The sequence below is a fragment of the Rattus rattus genome, chromosome 7 (assembly GCF_011064425.1).
Source record: "Rattus rattus isolate New Zealand chromosome 7, Rrattus_CSIRO_v1, whole genome shotgun sequence".
NCBI classification, from domain to species: domain Eukaryota; kingdom Metazoa; phylum Chordata; class Mammalia; order Rodentia; family Muridae; genus Rattus; species Rattus rattus.
The window spans coordinates 71,956,069-71,973,923 of record NC_046160.1 but is presented as its reverse complement, the minus strand read 5'-3'; the positions used below and the strand labels follow the sequence as shown (position 1 = coordinate 71,973,923).

Here is a 17,855-nt window from a genome sequence, read left to right as displayed (position 1 = left end):
GGGTGAGCAGGGAGATCAGTCTTTCCTCTTCTTTACAAATCTATTTTTCCTAAAGTATCATTTCGGAAAACTGGGAATGAAGGACTAAAAGGTCAAGGGAGGGCAGGGGGTTGGGGAGCACATACCGTGAACACAAGCGAAACTGAAATTGTACAAACTCAAGCAGTTTGTAATAGACTACTCCGAGACACCAAAGGCTGGTTGAAGAAATTCACCGTTCTGTGTGCTGTGTGGAGATCTGAGCCAAGCAATTCACTGCCTTGGAGTAGTAATCTCCCTGCCCGTGCTAAAGCCTGGTTTCTGCACCATGTCTCCACAGGAAGGGCCTCTCATCCCACCACTTGTCCCACCACGGGGGGTCGAGGGACTCCAAGTCCCCAAAGGTGGTTATCTCTGTGGTCGCCTTCCCTGGCAGCTCACATCTTCTCTTCCACATTCAAGAGGACCGCACCTTGGAACATGATGGGCCTGTTATGAAGGACCTTCTGAACAGGCTCAGAATCATTAAATACAAAAGTCAAATTGGGTAACTTCCCACCACTGTGGATGTGCAGCTCCACCACATTCCCATAATTCTGAAAAAAATCCTTCAGTTCCGACTTGTCAACCTCATGTGGCAGGTTCCCACTGAAGAGCTGGTGACCGTCAGGGTGCCTCACCATCCTTCGAGGTTCCACATTTCATGGTTCACCAGCCTCACGGATTGGCCGGGGTCCTCTCTGAGGAGGAATATTGATCTGCTGCTCTCGAACTCTCTGATCTGTTTGAGGCCTTTGTGGTGGGATCTGAGAGTCAGGCTTAGATTCCCACATGAGGTGGTGTCCCATCACTGGAACTGCTCCACTGGGAAGAAAGTTCATACTTGTCATGGATTGCCCTCCTCACCCCCAAATGTCCTCAAGTCCTCCTGTTCTGGGGTCACTCTGCTGGGGCCGGGGAAGCGCTCTTCTCCACATTCTCGGGAGCAGCTTCTTCTAATGCAGGCTCAGGCTTGTCCTCTTGAACGTTGGGCACAGGTTCCGACTCAGACTCTGGTTCGGGCTCTGGTTCTGGTTCCACAACAGTCTCCTCTAAATGCTCCTCCAAGTCAATAAGGACTGTCTGATCACAGAAAGTTCCAGAATCATCAGGCACCACTTGTGGTGTCTGCTGTCTTCAGGTTACTCTACTTCTTCCTCGGGATTCCTCTTGAATCTGACAAAGCCATCAAAGATCTCATCTTGGTATCTGAAGATGTCGTTTTGAACATAGAATTTGTTAACAACAAAGCCCTCAGGAGTAAGGACAAAGGTCTGCATGAACCTCCACAGAGCCTGGTTGTTGTTGGACAGTAGCCCCATCACTTGGACCACCACCCTGTCATTCAGAGTTGCATGAGCATCCACGTGGCAGATCTTGGTGTAGCAGTTGGTGACGTTTTGTTACATCACTTTCCTGTGGATTTCCTTCTGCTGGTAGACTGCATCTGCTGGCTTCCCATTGGAATCCAAGCCCCTATGGGCATAGGAAGAGTTCTTTCCATAAAATCTGTACAAGAGAAGGCAATTTACTTCTCATCCGAAGTGCAGGTACTTAGTGTTCACGCTTGGTACCCTATCCATCTCACTGGCAGACTCACAGCGGGGACTCTGCTTATGTTTGTGCACAAGTCCATTGTACACACTCTAGTGGGAACTACCAATCAATGAGGTATGAGGCATGTGCGGTTTTCAAGTCCCAAGTTCCAGATTTCAGGGTAAGATGATCATGTTGGGAAGGACCTTGGAGTTTGTCAGCAAAGTCAGGCACTGTTTCCTGTTTCCGCTGAGGACAGCTGCCCTGTCTTGGACCTGAAGAGTGAGTCGGTGTCTTCCCACCTGAGAAGGCAGTGGGCAGTTGTCCTGTGCAGCATGTCTGGGTCCTGATTCAACAGGGTGTAGTACTGTCACACAGACTCCTGTCCGTCCATCAGGGGACTAGGCTTCTCTGTAACCATAGCTTTGGTGGATTCAACCTGCATGTCTGTGTGGAAAGAGGTGGCCGCATCCCTCACGTGCCCAGAAGCATCATTTCATAGTTCATATTCTGACACACTTCTGTTAACTCCACAAAGTATCTTTCTCTTTTTTTTTCTAATAATATCTCACCAGACATGACATAGGAGCAGATAGGATCAAACTTTCAGCTTTAGTTTTACTCTTTTCTCAAGCAAAATTTCCTTATTCACATAGAAGGTGAAAAAGACCTTAGTTACTGTATTAAAAATTATTTTAATTACTACTACACGCTACTGCCCTGTTCATTATTAGTCACAGTAATGATATGTCTGTCTTCTGAATGGCTCTGATTCCATTGCTGTGTAATTTTGATAATTTGATCAATAATTATTAGAAATAATCATGATAATCATCATTATTGAGTACCTTCTGTATTACAGGATTGGACCATATATTTTACAGATACTATGGTGCTTAGTTTTTGAATAATCTGATAACTTAAGTATCACTGTCATTTTTATTTTTGTTGATGCCAGAGACCAAATTTAGAATTTCACACATGCAAAGCAAATGCTCTACAAGAGCTATCACACTCTAGTATCCTTATTTTAGTAATTAAATTAAATTTCATATCTATCTGTATCTATCTATCTATCTATCTATCTATCTATCTATCTATCTATCTATCTATCTATCTATCTATCATTTGTTTGTTCGTTTGACAAGACCCATTACTATATAGCCCAGGCTGGTCTCAAACTGTTGAATCACCTGCCTCATCTTCCCAAGTATTAAGTTTGCAGGTGTGCATCATAATCCCTAACTACATTCTAATTATTTGTCTTTACACCCACAGGTAGGTTTTGTCCTCACCCCCCATCAAGGAAACTTCTCTTTGCAACAAAGGGAGATTAGTACAGAAAATCACAACCAATCAAAATACAGACTTGTGTGGATCCCACTTCCAGTGAATAAGTCTATAAAACAACTCTGGCACCTAGAGGCCCAGGGAACTTATAAAAAAGAAGAGGCAGAATGATGTTAAGAGCCAGACGATCATGGATTCTGCTGTGAGATAGTGCCTCCTAGTAATGCCAAAAGGTACACCCATAAAATCTCACTAACAGGACTACTTAACCATGAGCTGACAAGGAAGACATCAGTAGAAATGCCAAAACGGAGAGGGGAAATGTCATCAGGCCCCAGTCCTACAGAAAGATGACAGGCAACTAACGGATGATGAGAGTAGTAGAAATAGTCTTTTTAGGGGAAGAGCATACCAACTGGTTATCGTTGGCTAAGATTTTTCAAATCCTACTTAAATACGGGTTCTCAAATACTTCAACCTCCTTTGAGCCCACCACCTACCAGAGGTAGGGGAAAAGAAAGGTTAATAGGGAAAGGAGGGGTGTGTGTCTGCGGACCTGTTTAGAAATAGTTCTTTGTGGCAATTCTAATCATTGCTGTCAGCTCTCCAGTCCTCTGGCAAAACATAAACACACATTAGCAGTGGCAGTCCAGTCCCCTAGGCAGTCACCAGTAAAGTGAGCAATGGCAGTCTGATGCAGGAGGATGATTCAGGGAGGCTCCACCAACTACACCAAGACTGCAGAAGTGGCAAGAAGGTGCCGGAATATCCTGAGAAGTTCTTCGGTGAGTTACTCTCTATGAAGTCACAAGTCATGACAACAGGATTCAAGGTGAACCAAGGCAAGAGTGTAGTCAGCGAAGACAGCGTGAGGCAGAGCAAGGCGAGCCAATGTCAGAGCCCACTCCCACTGTCTGTGGGGTCATATTTATGTTCTTTCTAAATATCACACATTTTCTCATCTGTGTCTGCTTTAGCAAACCATCTTTTCACCCGTGTCGGCTTCAGCAAAACGACCTTTCACCTGTGTCTGCTTCAGCAAAGACATCTTTTCACTTGTCTTCTCCAGAAAAATATATGACATAACTGAGTTTCCAAAGAAACCAGAAATTTCCATTTCAGGTTATCAAATACCAAATGGCCATCCCTGAAAACATACATACAGGTAAGATTATAGAGACTGAGCATAGCAGGATGTATATGTATATGTGTATGTATGTTTATGTGTATTTGTGTATGTGTAATGTATATGATATATATGTATATGATGTATATGTATGCGATGTATATGTATATGGTATATATGTATATAATGGGAGAATTTGCAGGGAGGAAGTGGAGATATAAACAATGTAAACATCTCAAAAAATAAATGAAATAATTTAAAAATACATATTTTGTGAAATATGTAAAATTACATTGTGTTAAATACATTAAAAATGTATTGATTAGTAAAGAACTGAAAATGACAACCACACACATGCTTCTTCTAACCCATGTTCAACACAGAAGCAACTTTGCTTCTAATTCTTTGGTATTTATTTTTAAATTTCTTGTATGAGATTTCCCCTACTGCATTGTGATAAAATTCCTTCACAAAAAGTAACTTAAATGAAACAGTGTTTATTTTAGTTTACAGTTCAAGATATGGTCCATTGTGGTAAGAAGTGAAGGCAACCAAAGCTTGAGCCAGCTGATCTACAGTCAGGAGACACCAGTGAAGGGATACATGTAGGGCTTAGCTTGTTTTCTCCATTTTATGTAGTTCAGAATCCCAGCCAGGAAAGGTGCCTCCACAGTGTCCTCTCGCCTCTATTAATATACTAACAATAATTCCCTCTAGGCATACTTAGAGGACTAGATACTGACAAGCTGACAGCATTAACCATAACAATGCTAACATTTTTGTTTACTAAGTGCAGTTGAATCTCTAGTAAATTATTACACTTACATATCAATATATGAATATATATAAACATATATTAATTTATATATTTGTAATTTATTCTCCCTAGGAAATAGAAACCCAGTAGAGACAGAGGGCAGATTTACACTTTCTGTTTAGTGGGGATGTTGTTTGTTTGGGGGAAGGGGTAATAGACATGCTCTAAAATAAGATCATGGTGACAGAGGACAGCATTCTGAGTGTGATAAAAGCACTGTACAACATAAAAGGCTCAGAATGCTGAATTTTATGTTGCCTAAATTTACCTCAAGAAAGACATTAGACTATTGTCTCATTAGGAAGTCACCCATATTACCAAGTGTTTCATGTCTTACTATTTCAGTCCACTTTGTCATCTCTGGTTTTAACTGAATAATTGAGGTAGGTTAACTTTCTTAAGATCACAGTGCTAAGTCTAGGATTGGCCTCAAGTTTCTACAGGTTGCATACACAATGATTATCTGACTTCTGTCTGAGATGATGGCTCTCATGCATGGTGCATGTATGTGGAAAAAAATCAGCTTTTGGTTCACCTTTCACTTCTCTGCAGGTAGAAAATTTATCTCGTACATGTGGAGTTTTACTTAAAATGCTACTTCGTTTGTATCACTCATTAGACAGTATATGATGTATCCTGTAGGGAAATCGGAATCTACCAAAGGAGGAAAGAATAACATTAAATAGAATTAGTGATTTATGAACAAAGCAATCTAACTTGGGATATGAAGGATCGCAGCAACTTGATCCTAATGTCTGCTTACAGCAGTAACTTTGGAGGACTGGGGAGGAGACTGAGTAAAACACTTGCTATGCAATCTGAATATTAGAGTTTGATCTCCAGAACCCACAGAAATGCTGGGTTTATAATCCAGGTTCTCTGGGGTAAGTTGGTAATCTCATGGTTCATTTAGAAACTGTCTCAGTAATAGGTGGTGAACGATTGACAAAGACATTGGATAATCAATCTATGGCCTTTATATACTTCACATACACACGTGCACAGACTCAAACTCAAACATGCAAACATACCACAAAAACACACGTACATCTGCACAGTAAAAGTTCTGGAATTTAAGTCATTGCCATTAACTGTTACATTTATACATTAACCTTGATGGCTGAAAGTCAAGTACATTAAAAATCTTATAAAACAAAGGTATGCGATTGACGATTGTCGATTGAATCCAACAAAAAGCTGCAAGGAAAGAGTCTTTGTATGGTTTCCAAAAGTGTTAGAAGTCCTCCATGTATCAGTGCCCAGAAAGGGTCAGGAGGAAAGTCATTCCTCCCTCCAACATCCAGTGTATCCGTACTAAGAAATGCCACAGAATATTACTATAAACTCACAGCAGTTAAGCAAGAATTAAAAAATAATGTCTCAGGAATAGAGTATAAAATAGTCCTTGTACTCTATAATCCTGTTTTATGCTCTGTCTTAATACTCTATTTAGTGTTCAGTAATTCAACGGACAAGTGAACAGTTAATATGTATTAATTAGATTCAAACAGCGAGCCCACTGAGCTTGGTCTTCTGGAAGTAACAAAACATTGTGGAAATTGGTAGGTGAGATGTATGTACGTATATAAAGTTGTTTGATTCAAAATAGAACTCACTCAACTTCTCAACTATGTAATGTAGATAATGAGTGCTAAGAGAATATGATATATTGTTTTCTGGTATTTATTAGTTATTTTCTCCATGCTGTGGCAAAGCGATGGACAAAAGCAGCTTGTACACATGCACTACACATACACGTGCACTACACACACACACACACACACACACACACACACACACCCACACACAGAAAGAGAAAGAGAGAGAGGGGGGGGGACAGGGGAGGATGGGGGAGGGTCAGAGATAAAGAGGGATAGGAACAGGAACAGGGACAGGGATAGGGAGATGGAGATGGAGATGGAGAGGGAGAACCTGTGTTTGAGAAGTGACATTATAAGAATAGACATTTTAGCTTATACTTTAAAGACTACTGTTATTATATAAAATATATTTTATTATATAAATATAATATATAAAATACATATAAAAGTTATTTTATATAATAATAGCTATGATGGTTAATATTCATTGAAAGCTGCTCTTGTCTCTCCACTTTATTCCCAGATGAATGCCTATGGATTTTGTTGTATATTTGACCTCTTGGATACTCCATGAAGTAGGAAGTGACCTTGGCACCCAATGTCATGCTAACCAAATGTCATGCTTTCCAAAGTCATGATGCCTTCATTACCCCTAATTCCAACATACTTTATGTACTTCAGTGCTGACTTAGTACTTAGCATCACTTAAAGTCCTATGAATTCCCCATTTCCAGAAAAACATCCACGTCCTCTGGTCAGCTGTCCTTTCTCTAGTTCTATGCTTTCTGCCTTTAATGCTAAAGTATATCCTGTGAGCTGAGTTTGTGTTTCTCAAGGGCCTATGATGAAGTCCTAGCTCTCATCTCCTTAGAGTGTAACTGTTGAGGATAGGTCGTTAAAGAGTTAAGAAAGCTACAATACAACCATTAAGATGAGCTTTCATCCCTAATGACTATGTCCAGGAAGGAAGAGATGCTGACATCCAAAAGGCACAGGGTGCAGACCAGGTGATTTAAGAGGAGGACATTGTCCTCACAGATGCACAGGGCTGCTGCTTTCCTTCTGCATAGGCTCTGATCTCTGAGGTCTTTCCACTCACCCTCATCTCTCACCTTGTAATGGTAACTCCACTGTCTTTTAGGCCTCACATTAGAGATGGCCTTGGGAGTGATTCCCCTGAGCTCCACCTTTCCAGCCCTCTGCATTTACTGGGGACCAGCTCTGGTCACATCACTGTACTCTCTGGCCTTCTGCATTCTCTCCCTGGGTCATTGACTCTTTGGTGGTAGCCACTTCACTCCCAGGTTTTGCCTCCCAGGAGTCTGCCAGACTAACTTGTGAATAGAGGAGACTCAAGGCTCCTGAATGAAAAGGAAATACTTCTAATTGTGACAGCTGCTTAACCACTCGCAGAATTGTTACTTGTACCTGGATATCTTTTTAATTTCAAAAATTGTTCATGATAGAAAAAGCTTTATTGTTAAGAGTACAGAGACACCAATTTGATTCTGTAAAATGTTCTCCAGTTTGAGAAAGTTGCAAAAACAGATTGCACATAAAATTAAACGGTGGTTTCATCTTATATAATTTTAAAGATTTATTCATTTATTATCTATAAGTACAGTGTAGCTGTCTTCAGACACACCAAAAGAGGACATTGGCTCTCATTACAGAAGATTGTGAGCCACTATGTGGTTGCTGGGATTTGAACTCAGGACCTCTGGAAGAGCAGTCAGTAGTGCTCTTAATCACTGAGCCATCTCTCTAGTCCTCGTGTTATATTTTATGTACTTACTTTGTACGTCTTGTTTCTATTTTAGAATTTAATTTTATTTAATTCTTTTCCTGTGCATTGGTGTTTTCCCTGAATGTATATTCGTTTGAAGGTGTCTAATCATCTGGAACTGGAGTTACAACAGTTATGTGGGTGCTGGGAATTGAACCTGGGTCCTCTGAACGAGCAGCCAATGCTCTTCACCACTGAGACATCTCCCCACTGTTTTTTCCCATATACAATTCAGTCAGAAAAAAAAATCAGATATAAATCTTTTATTTTGGAAGTGATCAGTTTACCTTTTCTGAAGCTCCATAAATTGGGGAGAGGTTCCAGAAGGGTTCAGTTTTGAAGTTTTTTAAAAAGTGAACACACCTCAGTGTTATTTTTAGCTTCTTTAGGAGCAAGCGGCAAGCATTGTTAGCTCACAGCATATGCTATGTTGGTGGGAAGAGAGTGGGTACATTTATGCTTCAGAAAAAACTCTGCAAATGATTCTGTGCTCAAGACCTTTCTGAAGAGGCTTGGAACACAGGAGATGTGACTCCTTCAAAACAAATCTTGGCACCACTGGCCTTTCAGAGGGGAAGAGGGCTTAGCACTAGAAATAACTGCCTGGCTCCAAAGAAATGGCACGAAACCAGAATGAGAAATAATTTCATTTGATATTGATTAGCATGCTTATCGTGAAGAGCTAATTTTCTGTAACAGCAGAGACATTCGGTACGGTTTCTCTAGTGCTTTACTTTCTAAAAAAAATTTAAACCTCCAGACAAGATCAACATTTAAAAATTTAAAAGCAAATCCCCCATACATTCATTGGCATTCAATTAAAGAACATTGAAATTAGAACATAGCAAAAATATGTAGAACGATGCTATATTTTACATTTTTAATTAAAAAGCAACACAAGTAGATTTCATGGCATCATGGGTTGTCACACCTCCAAAAAGCAAAACCAAAGAACAACAGAAAAAGGTCCAAGCTCTTCCCAGTTTAAAATAAAAAAAACTAAAAGCCAAAAACAAATCGTAAACAAACAAACAAAAAACAAAACAAAACCTCTAGAAAGAGAAAGAGAAGTTCAAAACCTCTAAAGTTCTCTTCCTTCCTTTCTTCCTTCCTTCCTTCCTTTCTTTCTTTTACAAATCCCTTTCATCCATCTTAAAACAAGTCTCTGCAGGTGCATAGTCTTTGATCCATCTTGTTGACCATGGTTGACTTAGACAGCGCCAGGAAAAACTGGTATGTTCTTTAGTCTGAGTTACCAGAGCAGAATTCTCCCTAGACCTCATGCTAAAGCACTCTGTAGTGCCTATTATCAAATGCTGAATCTCATTTTAGCTGTGATAAAGCCCCCTAGTATTAAAACAGTGGGTTTATAGATGATAGATGAAAAATCTAGTTTTCAAAGCATGGTCTTTGTGGTAGAACATGACTTGCTTACTACGGAAATAACGCCAGCTGCCTAGAAACGTTGCCTAGCAACCCCTGGAAACAGAAAACCTAATATCAGCTCCAAGTTGCTCGTGGGTAAAGAGATTATTAAAAATATCAGAAGAAAAGGAGTATAAAGTTTGTTCTTGGCCAAGACAACAAGTAATGCTTTTTAGGGTGGCAATGTCTCCGTATCCCCTCTCGTACACTAACTCAAGAGCTCTATGGGTTTCTGAGTCCCATGAGTGCCCTGAAGAAGGTGACTTGCAAAGGTCTTGCCTCACGTTCAGAGAGCAACGACCCCCCTTCCTCCTAGCTGATCCTAGCGAGTAGCAGCCAGTTAGTTGGTAGCCTTAGCTTTGAAGCTGCTGTTGCCACAGCTGCTGGCTCCTTCAGACCCCGTGACTGAGTAACCTGGGGATGTTTGTCCTGGGCTGTTCTGCCTCTGCTTTGGGAGGCCAACTGAGAGGTAGAGAACCATTTTCCTGGATGACCAGCCTGAAATGCTGCCCTGTGCCTCTGCTCTGCCAAACAGTCTATAGAACAGGGGTGGATGGGGGTGCAGACAAAGCTTGGGCAGCCGCTAGCTTCTGCATCGGGCAGATACTTGTTTTGTGTTGTAGGAGCAGCAAAATGACTGGGCTAAAGCTGGACTCTCTTCAATTCTGTCTCCCTTTTGTTCATAGGATTAGAAAATTGTCTAGCTGGATGAGTGAATTGGGTACTAATCACTTTGAACTGTTATCATAAAACACCACAAATTGGGTGGCTCAGAAACAACAGAAACTCATTTCTCACAGTTCCAGAGGCAAGGAAGTTCAGGGTCAAGGTGTTGATGGCAGTGGGCCTGAGAGCCCCCTTTGTGCTTCACGATTCTGCTGTCACCTCACGTAGAAGACAGGGCAAATTAGCATCATTGGACTGTGCGTGTGTGTGTGCCCATGGGCGTGAATGTGTGCATGTCTGTCTGTCTGTCTCTCTCTGTGTGCACATTTGTGTGTGTGTGTGTGTGTGTGTGTGTGTGTGTGTGCATGTGTGTGTGTGTGTGTTCTATGTGTATATGCTATATGTGTGTATGATCTATAGTGAATGTATAATGTGTATGCATGGCATATGTATGTGTTGTGCTTCTGTGTGGCCTATGTGTGTGTGTGTGTGTGTGTGTGTGTGTGTGTGTGTGTGTTGTGGGTATGTGAGAGTGTTTGTGTGTGTATGTAAACAGAAGGCTGGGAAGGATGTCATGGCAGTTACCACTCTCTACTTTATTCCTTTGAGATAGCGAATCTGATTGAACCTGGGACTAGGGGGGTGGTCAGTTAGCCCTAGAAACCCTCCTGTCTCCATCCCCCACGAGAGTGCTGAGACTTTGAAGTCAGGTCCTCTTACAAGGCAAGTGCTCTGACACCCTGAGGGCTCTCTTCAGCCACTTACTGCTCTACATCCTCACACCTCTTCAGATCACCACCCTCTTGCTTAGGATTTCCACATACGAGCTGTGGTGGGAATAAGTATTCCAGCCATTGTGATGGGTTTTTCCATTTGTGAGATAAACAGTGAACCTCGTAAGTCAATTGAGCAAACGAGTGTGTTTACCCTGAGACTCGGTCTGGCTTTACGTGTGAGTACATTTCCACTCAGCCCTAAAAGCCCATCGCCATAGGCTCAACCTACTCTTAGGAATTTCAATAACATCAGGTTAATACCTTAACTTTCTATGTTATTTCTCCAGACAAGCAAGTTCTCACTGGATCCGATGGCTGCTTTTGAAAAGGGCGTCTCCATTTTACAGAAGTGGGAGCTGTTGCTGAAGAGCCAGGGATTTATTCAGGGTCTTTAGCTGGAGGTATAAGCTGAACTTGGGCTTTCAAGTCCAGTGTGAGGGTTAATGAGCGTTTGGGGAGTGTCCCATCTCAGAAGAAAGGACTGAAACATGTCGTGTTGGATCAAGAGGCCTGAGTTGGGAGACCTGGACTGCACTCCTGTAGGATTTGGGGCAAACAATTTCAAACTTTGTGAAAGTAGATTCCCTCCTTAAGTTAAAGGAGTGTGAGAGAACCAGCCGTTAATCCTAAAACAGTTAAAGCTACAGGCCTGACGGCTTCGTGAAAACTTCAGGTGCAGCAGCACACTGATGGTTTCTGAGGCAGGCAATTCACCGTTTTAGGATTGATTTCCTTTCTCTTAAAGAACTAAATTTATTTTGTTCAGCAAAAGTCTGACAGAGAGAATATCAGTTCCATTTTCCTGCTCCTCTGGCATTAATGAAGTGCTTAACTGCCCTGGTAGCTGTGCTCAGCACTTCGCCCAAGTTACTGGAAACAGTAGCTTCAACAGTTCTGAGCAGAGGGTGGGACTTGGTCTGTGCCCTGCTACTGAATGCCATCGGTATAGGGGCAGTGTGCAAAACAGAATGGTGTTCCCTCAAAAGCTGAAAAATAGAGCCGCACTCTAATGAGCAACCCCTCCTCTAGATATTCACCCAAGGAATAGAACTGACTCTTGTGGAATGAGCTGCACTCCCCTCTTGATTATGGCATTGCCCACCATAACCGAGATATGGTAACAATCTGTGCCCATAGACCGATGAGTGGGCAAAAATCTCTCTCTCTCTCTCTCTCTCTCTCTCTCTCTCTCTCTCTCTCTCTGTGTGTGTGTGTGTGTGTGCATGCATATATATATATATATATATATATATATGATTATCTGTCTTGTAGTATGTATAATGGGTAGGGTTGAAAAATAAGAGTCTTACATTTGTATCAACATAGATGAATTTGGAGATTGCTATGCTAAGTCAAAGACTGTATAGAGAAAACAAACCAGTGTGTGTTCTCATACAATTGTGGAATTTCAAATACAAAGCCAAATACACAAAAGTAGAGAAAAAATGGTGGCCGAAGGTGGGAGAATATGAGATGTAGGTCCAAGTGTTTAAAGTTGGGGTTCTGTAGGATGGATGTACCTGGCTACCTGAAGCACAACATCTGGACAACAGCTAATAATAGTATATTGTTAACTGGGGCATCGGGACTGCAGCTAATAATGGTATAGTAACTTTTTACAATTTTTTGCTGCCTCAGCAGCAATTTGGGCTTAATCACTCTTGATGGTTTCTATTTCTTTACCAACTTGTTCCTTAAAATGGTCCGGTCAAGAGTTTGAGATGTACATCACCTATAATGACCACCTCTCTAGAAGACTGCTAAATACATTCTGTTTGACATATTCCTCTGACCTCTGTATTCCACAGAGATCACAGAGGCATGTGCAGGGACTGCTTTTCAGCACTGTGGGACTCGACAGGACAGAGCCTGCTTGTTCCAAACTCAGCAACTCCACTTCCTCAAGGGAAACTTGCTGGAGAGCACATAGAATGTTACAGTGTTTAGTAACATAACCTCTTTGGTCTCTTTCTATCTTACCAACCCTACTGCTGGGATGCACATGCTAAAGTGTCCAGTGAGCTTCCCAACGTCTCGGGAGATTCTCAGGGAACTTTACTCATACAGATATTTGTGATGATCAGGCTTCATTAAACTCTTTTAATTGCATGCGTATGACACATGTTTTCTGCCTTCTTTGTCACACCCCTCCCCTTTCCTACAGTACTGTGAAGAGTAAATCTTTAGCCCCCCCCCTTCTTCTACTTTTTTCTTGTTTCCAGCTACTCGAGTTCATGCTTCTTCTGTCCTTATATTAGGTATAAGCAGGTTGTGCAGGAGAGAGCTGTCTGGCCCGTGTATATCTGCGAAGCTCGCATGGCACTTAGGGTATCTTTCAGTTTGGCGATTGTGCAGTGCTGCTGCTGAGGTGGTGCTGTACGTACTTCACACCCTGCTGGATTTCAATTCCATAGAAGTCATCAGTCTTTGCCCTCTAGGCTGGGTGTTTGCAATTCTGTCAGCAAGGCACCAGACCTTGAATGTGTACATTCAACAACGAAGGTGTTCCCAACTCTGTAGTTGAATGGAGTTCAGGTCTGTGGCACTTTCTGCCTCCAGCAAATTGGCCTCTGGATCATTCTCTCTATTAATTCCATTTTCTCTCTTTTTTTCTTTCCTTTAACCTTCCTATCTCACAGACTCTAACCTTAGCCATCGATGAGTTACTACTCTTCTTGCAAGCTTCCTCTAAATCTCCTGATATGTATGGTAGCCCAGCCTCAGTTAATACAAGCATCATGAAGAGGCCAACTCGTGACAGTCTTGGAAAGGACTTAATGTTCTCTACAACATCTCTGGGTTGTAGCTGTTACACTGGGGACTAACCAAGCCCAAAGAGGAGGAGGAATAGATTCTGTAGCTGCCTGAATCAGCTGGCTCTATCACTTCATCTCTGACATAATTTAAAATCCTCATATCTTCAACAGTTGGTCTGTCTGTCCACAAATCTCTGGTGTTGGTCTCTTTCTAAGTACTGAACTAAAGACTGAAGCCTGGAAATCATACGTACAGTTTCTGTAGATAAAGCTGTTCTCAACCTGTTCGAAGCAACCCCTTTGGGGGCGAAATGACCCTTTCTTAGGGATCAAATATCACATATCCTGCATATTATAGATCTAAATTATAATTCATAACAGTAGTTATTAAGTATCAACAAAAATAATTTTATGATTGGGGTCACCACAGCATAAGGAAATGTATTAAAGGCTGAAACATTAGAAAGGTTGAGAACCACAGCTCTACACAATTCTGTCAGATATGGGTGGTCTAAAGCAAGGTTAAATAGCATATTCTCTTTCTTATAAATTAACCAGTGAAGGATTATTAAGGAGAGCCATGTGACGAATTTAGCGTAACACAAAGTTATTCTATCATGCCACATTTATTAATGCAGGGGTTCATGGAACACAGGCTCCTTGGGAAATGTGGCAGATGAGTCCATTTTTGCTTTTATTCTTTCCTCTTTGGAGACAGTGAGCACTGGTACCTCTGTTAGGGAAAGTATGGGGGTGGGGAAGGTTAATCTGATTTTGCTTAGGAAAAGCGAGCAAGCTTTCTCAAAGTCTTTTAAATTCACACATCATTTCTCACTTCAAAGTGACATTGAAGGTCATCTATCTGTTTGTACAAACTACTTTTCCAGTCAGACACATTTCTGTACTTCTGAATATTGTCTAGACTGCAGCCACCCGTAGTTTTATGGGCTTCTGTTTTCACACCTGTGCAATTCTTTGACTCTGTCCCTTGTGCTTCCAATGCCCTCTCTTCTCATTTGTTTTGTTTATGAAGCCTTTCCTGGGATGACACCTCCCTTTCTCCCTGCTTAATTAACCAATGAATTCGTTCACCACATCCCAGTTAGAAGGATCAGGCTGGTCTTTCAGGATACAGTAATGCTGAAGTCAGATTTGGGGGAAACTCTGTTACTATGGAGATAGGACTCTGTTGAACCCCAACTCATTTTCCTTACACTGCCTTTCTAGCCAAGTGCTTTTATCATTGCAACTTATGGTAATTTTAATTATGAAATAACTTTAAATTATAAGAAAATTAACTAATATAAATGATATATATATGTGTGTCTTTAACAGAGACTTCCTTTCAACTTATTTTATGGTAATGTTATATGATCTGTGATATACTTAATACTCATTGATCATGTCAGTCAAACTTCCAACCTGAAAACAAACCAAAAACTCCTCAGACTTCTTTGGTAATTCAGGACCCTAGGCAGTTGCAAATATTATAATGCTGGGATATTTCTTCCTGCTTAGACCTGGGTGTTTTGATCAATGGTTCTGCTTCCTCTTCTATCTGATGGCAGTTGCTGGTCTATCTCATTGCTAGAGGTCTTAACTTTTACACTTAGTTTAGATGATCTCTGTCAAGTTTTTCTACTCTAAACATACTTGTTTTCCTCTTTATTGTAATGGATATTTTATAGAGAAACATTTTGAACCTACTACAATGTACTAGCCTTACTTTTTATTAGTTTTAATATCCATTGGTGTTTCATATCTGAGTTAATCATTACTATACAAGCTTTTAAATATTGATTTTTCTCATTTCGTTATTTACCGCAGTAGGCAAGAATACATGTGTATGTGTATGCACTGCTGCTGATATGTCCTTTGAGATTTACATGCAATTTAATGAGCTAAAAATTCATCATCTCATTAATTATTTGATTATTTGATTGTTCCATGTTTGGCCAGTGGCAGCTTCCTTGATCTGATGTTTTAAACGACTATAAATTCATCTGCTCTCTCTCTCCAAATTAACTATTTATCCTAGATTTCCTTTGTTTTTATGACAAAGTATCATTTGACAGTCAAGATCTAGATGCTATGTGTATGCTGTATAATTGAAAGACTGCTGACCCTAGGTTCTCTGTGAACAAGGCAATCTCTGCAAGCACATACATACTTTTACATCTGTAGAACATAGGTACATATGAGCATAGACATGTGCATTATTATATATCTTTCTACATTTCCATATCACTTTTCTTGATATCCATTGAAAATCATGAATTTATCCCAGTACTTTCAACTCTAATCAAACTGCTTTCTTCTTTTTATGTTTATAATCCCCTGATTCCCATGTTCCAAACACACCTATAGATTTACTCAGTTCATCACTCAGCAGTCAATGCCCTGACCTTACTGAGTTCTGACCTTTCTGTGTGGGCCCTGCCTGTAATCTCTTGAGTTCTTTCCCTGCAGGTGTGGGGATGGGAGTACACGGTCAACCCTTTATGGATGTGTAAATAATCAAAAATATCAAATCTTGACAACTATCAAGTTCTTTTTGGCTTGTTTTCCTTACACTTCTTTATCTCTGGCATTTACATATTGGGAAATGAGCATCCTTTATCATAATATGATCTGCATCAGCAAGTAACAACAACATCTGTACTTTCCAACAAGAGGGCTTCATCAGGGTTTTACAGATTTTTTCCTTCTACCCCAGGACTTTGAGCTCACTGGAGTAAAGGGCTGGCTACTTCCTATCCTTTTTTTTTTTTTTTTTTTTTTTTTGCTACTTCCTATTCTTGAACTCATGGAACACCTTGCACCAGTATCTAGAGTAAATTTGTGCGTGGTTGTTACACTGGGTGTTTTCTTCCTCACACAAACTGACCAGCTCTTTTTCAGTGGGGACTGAACTTATTCTATTTTGTCATTGCCCACAAGTACCTTCACTCACATTAGTCTCTCACCTGAAATTCGTTTAGAGGATGGTGGGAAAGAAACAGAGCAGAAGTTGGTATACATAAACATATACCAAAGTAACACATCCAGATATTTATTACAAGCTAAGTAATACATGCCAGGATACCACTGAAACCTAAGTAATATCCCAAGTGAGTAAAATTGAGGAAAAAAACATGGCATGAATGAAAAAGGAGGTTTTTATAGAGATGCTTATTTTACAAGTTGTTTGGGATGTTAGCTTTTTCTGGCACATAAAACGCCATATAGCAAATAGACTTATGTTGGAAATGAAAATAGCCAGTTGATTGGCTAGAGAGATGCATAAAATTTGCCAACAGAAATTATAAAATGGAATGCTAAAATGTTTTCAGGCTTTGTTATTTTGAATATGACATCTTTTACCTACTTTTTGAGAATTTTATACACAATATATTGTGTTCATCTTTACCCTTGGTCCATGTTCTCCAAGTCTTTTTGGATCTCCCTCATCTCCTTTCTAACTTCATATCCTTTTAAAATAACCTACTGAGTTCAATAGTGCTGCTCATATACTAACGGGGGTGGGGTTCTCCTCTGGAGCATGGCCAACCTACCAGGGATCACTCCCCTGAAGAAAACTGACTTCATCTCCATTAGTAGCATTAACTGTCAACAGCTCCCCATAGTCACATGCTTTCTTTACTTAGACCAGTTGTAAACTTCTAGTCACTGCACAAACACACCTTTCTGATGAGGACTGAGAGAAAGCAACACTAATTTATGGGTCTAGAGATACATATTTAAAAGGCAGTTTGGTACTAATTGCATTTAGCAGAATAACAGTAATAGGTTCACCCCTATGGCCTATGAGTTCTCCAGCCAAGTTGTTGGCCATGTTTTTAAATATGACTATAAATTTCCTCCTCAGAACAGTTGTTAAATTCGATCAGAAAACAGTTGCTTACCACTATAACATTCATGCTACTATTCATGACATATTCACACACCCATGGGCACGTGTGTCCAAGACAGTCATTATTGTAGCGTTTAGTGTTCACAGCTGGCCAAGATTGTGCTGGCCTTTCTATCCAGGCAGCCTGTGTAGCATGTTTTAGTAG

The 17,855-nt window shown here is 40.6% G+C and overlaps 1 pseudogene; it reads right to left on the bottom strand.

The window, feature by feature from the left end:
* Positions 1-252: 252 nt before the first annotated feature.
* On the bottom strand, positions 253-1,975 carry LOC116905716 (annotated as a pseudogene).
* Positions 1,976-17,855: the final 15,880 nt, after the last annotated feature.